This window comes from Eurytemora carolleeae, unplaced genomic scaffold, assembly GCF_000591075.1.
Source record: "Eurytemora carolleeae unplaced genomic scaffold, Eaff_2.0 scaffold69, whole genome shotgun sequence".
Taxonomy (NCBI): domain Eukaryota; kingdom Metazoa; phylum Arthropoda; class Copepoda; order Calanoida; family Temoridae; genus Eurytemora; species Eurytemora carolleeae.
The window spans coordinates 487,111-494,105 of record NW_019396021.1 but is presented as its reverse complement, the minus strand read 5'-3'; positions in this window follow the sequence as shown (position 1 = coordinate 494,105).

Here is a 6,995-nt window from a genome sequence, read left to right as displayed (position 1 = left end):
TATTCATGGAGAGTCACTTTAACTTACGTCTTCATTACCTGAAAGTATATAAGTATATATAAGTATATCATGTTAATAAATAGAATATAATTTTTACTCCCCCCCCCCCTCCTCCTCCCTTCTGTGAACCACGATGAGCCCAGATTTTGTCTGCACAGTCTGCAGTCTAAGGTTTTCATTACAGCATTTTCAACAAAATATGAAGTAATAAATTTAGGAAGCACTCAACATTTTACATTTATTTTCAACCAGCAGAGAGTGAGCACTCTGTAGAAAATATATAACTCAAAATTTAGAATTTGAAGAATAAATAAAACAAGATAAACATTTGTTTACAGTACAAACCTGCACAGTGTGGACTTTAATTTAAGACACGAAATAGCTTATTCAATTCAATTCTTAAATTAAAAAACAAGTAAATACATTAAATCCTTAAATATGAATTCTTGGTTTAGTGTAAAACGATTTAAAAACAGTTTATAAAGAAATGAATTGTTTGAATCTCATAAATCTGACATTTACAGCGGTGTTTTAAACAGATAAGTTAGGTTCTTAAACCCAACAAGCTCTGGAATACAAAATATAAAAATGATAAATAGCAGAAAGGAAAATAGCGAGTGGGGGGGGGGGGTTAGGGAAAATAAAAAGCCGGCTAATGAAATGATTTAATTGGAGTTCCGACTTATAAATCTTCTTTTTTTAATGATATTTAATCCAAAGATTTTGCTAATTATAAAGACGATGCATTGGAAATTTATCTGACTATTTATTTGACTGTACAGATGTATTTTGACGTCATTGGTTATTTTGGTTGCTTGAACGATCGACACTGCATGTACCTTAGTTATTTAACACAATTGTGAATGTTTTCTGCTAAAAGTGAACTAAAGTTCATGATATTAATTTGTATCTTAAAATTTATTTTATTATTAGTTGGATATGAGGATCGTCTGGTGAAATATACATTGCTGGATTTATAATAAAAATTTCGCATCTCTTTTCTATCATCTGTTTTGTGGAATGGAAAATTAGGCGTTGAAGAAGCGCGGATACCAGAAATTTCCAATATTTTAAACGGTAAATAAATTTGTGTAAATGTCGTCTTCTGTTTAATCTTAGGCAAAGAAATAATATCTTACTCTTCAATTGATTTATGGGGATTTGGTTTCAAAAAAATAACCTATTAAAGAAAAAAATATCACAGAAAGTTTGGTTTAAATTACGAATTATAGGACGATTATATTATATATTATATTATTATAGGACGATTATATTATATATTATATTATTATAGGACGATTATATTATATATTATACTTAAAAGTCTTTTAAAGTCGATTACAAAAGGTTTGAGGCATAAATTATCGAAGGATTTTAAAAAGGTGGAAAAAAGAAATACATTGGTGAAAATAAAACTAAGGAATATAAAGACGACTTTTAGACGAAATTTATGATTTAATAGTTCAATGAACATATATATAAAATATCTCAATTGAGCAGAGAACAAGTCGATTGTCTAATTATGAATTATGTCATCTTCAAATTCCAAAATTTTATTTTTACATTTGTATACAATTATTATTATACATTAGTATACATTATGAAACGTCAACAGCATATTAGAGAAGACGACTTTTGTTGCTATATTTGGCTCACCGACAAAATGCGTCGAATTTTCGTGGATTTTCAGATGCGATGTTTAATTAGCAAAAGTCTTTGATTTAATCTATGTAGTATGTAGTATGGTACGTGCTGCATGGTTGATGTCTACTTGAATAGCAGTACATTTCATCTTGAACAATATTTTACAACTTCACATCATACAGCTTTGCAAAATAACAGCCTTTTAAAGTTTATATTGAATATATACTTAGAATTAACTGAAATGTGTGTTTATTGAGACGAGCGGAGGAAGGCCAGCTTCAACAATTTCTCATCCGAGTCTCATTCTCCATATTTTCTCGTCTGAGCCATCTTTTAAACTCTTGTCCTTCCATTATTTGTTTTTAAAGTGTCCAATTCGTGAAGATAAAAATTATCTTTTAAAAATCTGCCACGTTAGGGCAAAAATTTAGACTAAAGTATTGCAATGAGTACAACTTGGTAGAATCTTCGAATCCATGAGACTTAAGTCAAACTTTAAATATTTAAAAATTAAATCCATCTTCTTTTAATTATCCCATTAAACCACCGGGAAAGAATTCTATGGTTTTCGATAAAATTAACAAAATAGATTAAACTTCTGTAAACTCGGAACAACTCGCGGCATTTATACTTGGAATATTAAAACTGCGCGTAAAAAAATGAAAAATTTTGAAGGAAATAAAACTTGAAAACTTTAATTCAGTTACAGCTATTTTGTTCTGTTTACAAAGATCAATATTTCATCTATGCCCTAACGTGGCCATGTATTAAAAAAATTTATCTTCAAAGATTGGACACTTAAAGAAATGATATGGGTAGGACGAGGGTTTCGAGGAGTCTTGGACGAGAAAATGAGGAGAATGTGGCTTGGACGAGAAAATGAGGAGAATGTGGCTTGGACGAGAAAATGAGGAGAATGTGGCTTGGACGAGAAAATGAGAAGAATGTGGCTTGGACTAGAAATTGGTGTGGTTGGCCTTCCTCCCCTCGTGAGACACCCTGTATATGTACGTCACACTAAAATGTGTCTAAACTATTCTTTTTTGTTTCTTAGTCATTGGTTGGTTGGGTGGGTGGTATATTTTTCTTTTAAGCTTAATTTAAATTATTGACATTTTGTGTTTAAGGTATGCAATAATGTCTTAGTACTAAAAACAGTATTGATAATCTATTTTGCAATGCAAATTCTTCTAGGCCTCAGTAAATTTATTGCAATTTTACATTGCAAACTATCTTGTCAATGTCAGATTTTAAAATATAATAAAATTTTAAAGGCTCTGAAAGTAGGGCTGGGCAAAGTTCCGTTAACGGAACGGAGGTTTTCGAAAATTAACGGAAGAGTCTGTTAACGAGCGGCAAAAACCGTTAATTTTTAAATCGTTAACGAAACGGATTAGCCGTTTAAAAAAAAAATGTGGCATGTTATTTTAACACAGACTCATTTTGTGATATAATTCCATTAAATTTAAACATTGATTTGGCGAAAAAGATTATTTTTATCGACATTGTTTAGCCTTTTTACGAAAATTTCGCACTAATTTTAAATTTTTTGAATTTTACAACTAAATGTTATTATTTCAATTATTTCTTAATTGGGTTAATCTCTTGTAAATTTATTCAAGTCTGTTTAAGATAACATGGTATGTTAAAGATCTAAATATATTTAGATCCTCTTAAGTTTAAACCATTTCAACATAATGTTAGACATAAAAAGCAATTTTATGACATTTCCCGATATTTATTCATTTATTTTGATTGAAAAAAACATTAAAAATTATTTAGTTACCACTTACCACAACACCTTTGGGCCTGAACGGTTGGTCCGTTTTTACGTTTATTGGAAACAAACAGACAAGCCTAATATATAACTATATTTATATATCTATATTATAAATCTTCAATAATGTTAGCTTATTTAAGACACAAAAGTAGGACAAATTTCACAAAGAAAGTTTTTCTTATGGAAAATATTGCAAACTCTTATTTCAGGGGTTTCTTCGTAATTTAGAAGAAAATGTTAAAATTCCTTCAGTTTGGGAATATTAAGATTGAAAATATTTGAAAAATGTTCAAGTTCAAGTGTATTCAGGACTAGTGTCGTATAGAAGGGAATATTTAGAAAGGAAAGCTTCAGGACATTTCTAACTAATTAAAGGGAATACTCACATTTTTCTTCACGGTCAAATAATACCATCTGCAATGTAGATGTTATTTTTTACATCTTTTATAAGCATCGGGAACAAAATTCAACCATTTTGAATCATGAATCACGTAAAACTAACTACAACGAAGTTTATCCTGTCTCTGTTGGAATATTTCAATCATATTTTGATGTCTTATTCAATATCTATAAAAAATATTGGACCAGACAGTACATATTTTAATGTTGGAAATACACAGCGTAACAATGGGTTCTAAAGTCAAGACTCACTGAACTTCTAACCAGGACTATTGAACAATTGAATTTACACTGAACGCTGCGTAAACCAGGTTTTCATCAATTCAACCATATTTCTAGCGAATTACACACGGAGCTTTCTGTACTCGATAAAAAATAAAGTTTCAAAGGGTTTTGTTGTGAATTGTACATTGCCCTCTTAGAATAAAGGCTAACTTTGCTTACAGTCCCTTTAAGTATCTTAATCTTGATGAACTTCAGTAATACTTGATAAAATTATCAAAATATCGAATTCGATATTAGAGAAATATTTGCGCTAAACTTGTCAAACTAAAATATATTGATTGATCTAGATAAATTCCGTGACAGTAATATGATTTCTTATTTCTAGAAAGAAATAAGAAATAAGAAAACAAAATAAATTTTACGTGTGTATAATGAGAACTGAGAAATAAAACTTATGAGAAATGAAACATGTGAGAAATAAATTTTTGAGAAATAAAACTTATGAGAAATAAAACTTATGAGAAATAAAACTTATGAGAAATAAAACTTATGAGACATGAAACTTATGAGACATGAAACTTGTGAGAAATAAAACTTATGAGACATGAAACTTATGAGAAATAAAACTTGTGAGAAATAAAACTTATGAGAAATAAAACTTATGAGACATGAAACTTGTGAGAAATAAAACTTGTGAGAAATAAAACTTATGAGACATGAAACTTGTGAGAAATAAAACTTATGAGAAATGAAACTTATGAGAAATGAAACTTGTGAGAAATAAAACTTATGAGAAAAGAAACTTATGAGAAATGAAACTTGTGAGAAATAAAACTTATGAGACATGAAACTTGTGAGAAATAAAACTTATGAGAAATAAAACTTATGAGAAATAAAACTTGTGAGAAATAAAACTTATGAGAAATAAAACTTATGAGAAATAAAACTTGTGAGAAATAAAACTTATGAGAAATGAAACTTATGAGAAATGAACTTCAATTGTGATTGTAAGAAATCAAATTTAAGAACTGATATTATGGATAATGTATCTGTGCCTGAATTTACCGATGTTTATTATAAGGTACTGTACAGTGTACTGTAAAATTAGTCTTTTTTATATTTATGAAAGATTTAAGGTAGTTTTTAAAAGTTTTGTTTATATTTAATATATCGGTGGAGTTTTCAGTTTAATGTTGTGTACAACTGCTTTTCCTGCAATATTCCGACTTCCGACTTTCCTTCCTGCTTCGCTTCAATTAGAAAGTTACAGCTTGTTATATATTGTATATTATATTAAAGCTTGTCTTTTCAACGAATAATTTCTTAAATCTTGAGAACAAATTTGAGTTTTAATATATAGAAGTAGATTTCTTATGACATTTATAACATTGTATTAAGATAGAACATTTATTTTGCAGTTTGTAATCTTTAAAACATTATATTAGTTTAACATGTTTAATTGATTGTGATAAGTTTTTACTTATTATTATTTACTCATTAATGGCAACTATCTTGTCTCAAACTTTAATTTTGTGCATAGCTAAATCTTGCAATATGTGGCGTTTAATGTGTTATTCGGAACTTTTCTTCTATTAGGAGATTCATTGTTTAAAATGTCAAAGATCTATGACATAAGGTTGCAGAGATATAAGGATTACACTTAAACCAAATATACTATGTTTGTTGGGATTAAGTTTGCCCCGGGATTGCCTATATTTCCATATTTCATTAAAAGTACGACCCTTAAAAAGTGGGTTTCGCAGCATCCGCCTGGCTTGTCCTTTGGCGGGGATTAACATGTACCTAGTTTGCATTGAATGACTTTTGATTTGATTATCCATGGCTGAGTTTCCTCTGTAAAGATTAAACATACAAAAGTTGCTACCTCTGTTTAGATTGTTTGTTTGTGTCTGCCGACCTTGTTATTCAATTAGTAAATAGTTTTTCAATTAAACTTGGTTTTGTCTGGAACTTTACTACAACATAATCTAAAACCACAGACTAACACAGACTGATTACAAGCTCTATCTGTAGCAGGCCTATGGTTGTCCCGGCACGCCTGCTACATTTCCACGAGAGTTTTTTGACTTCCATCTAACGGCCACTTGTTGCATATGTAATACCCAATTATTGGATAAGTTTTACAATTTTTCATTAAATACTCTACCTTTCAACATAAAACATAAAATTCAGGAATTTAGACTATTTTTGAAGGTTTTGTATTTCTTACCCAAAGGATCCTTAAATATCCCTAAATAAAGACGTCTGTTTCTTAGTGGTGTACTCGAGTTGTACACAATAGACCCTGCTGTGGAAAACATCTTATTTTCTAGCGTTTAATAGATCTTTCTTCTCCTATTTCTGTCTACTACCTAGGCTGGAGGTCTAACCAACTAGAGAGAGAGAAATAAAGAAAGAAAGACAGCGGACATCTTTGATCAAAATCAGAAAATGATAAATTAGTAGAAAAGCGCAAAAAGTGGTGTTGCAAAGAAACCTTAGTCCCGAAACTATCGATAATGAAAAGGGAAGCAATCCACCCGCAGAAAGAATTGGTGATAAATTGAACAAAGGGGAACTCAAGTTTCTTGATTACAACTCTATCGTTAATCAAATTCTCCTCATGGTTTCTAATCGGGTTCGGAAATTCAACCAGAAATAATTTACAAAGGGTGAACACTGAACCCGGGGGGGGGGGGGGAATACTCAGAATGATCTTCGCTCATCTTTCTGTACTTTATTTTAGAACCATTTTCTATTTAATACATTATAAAATCAATACACAAATATTCAGGTTCACCCTGTATTTGAAACAAAGTTTTCCTCCTATCATAAAAAGCTTAATTGCATGGTACAGGGTTACAAAAAAAGGATGGGACTTCAAGTCCTGAAAGGATTTTATTTAGTCTTTTTTTAATTGATGATACCCTGAAACTGTGAATTTGAT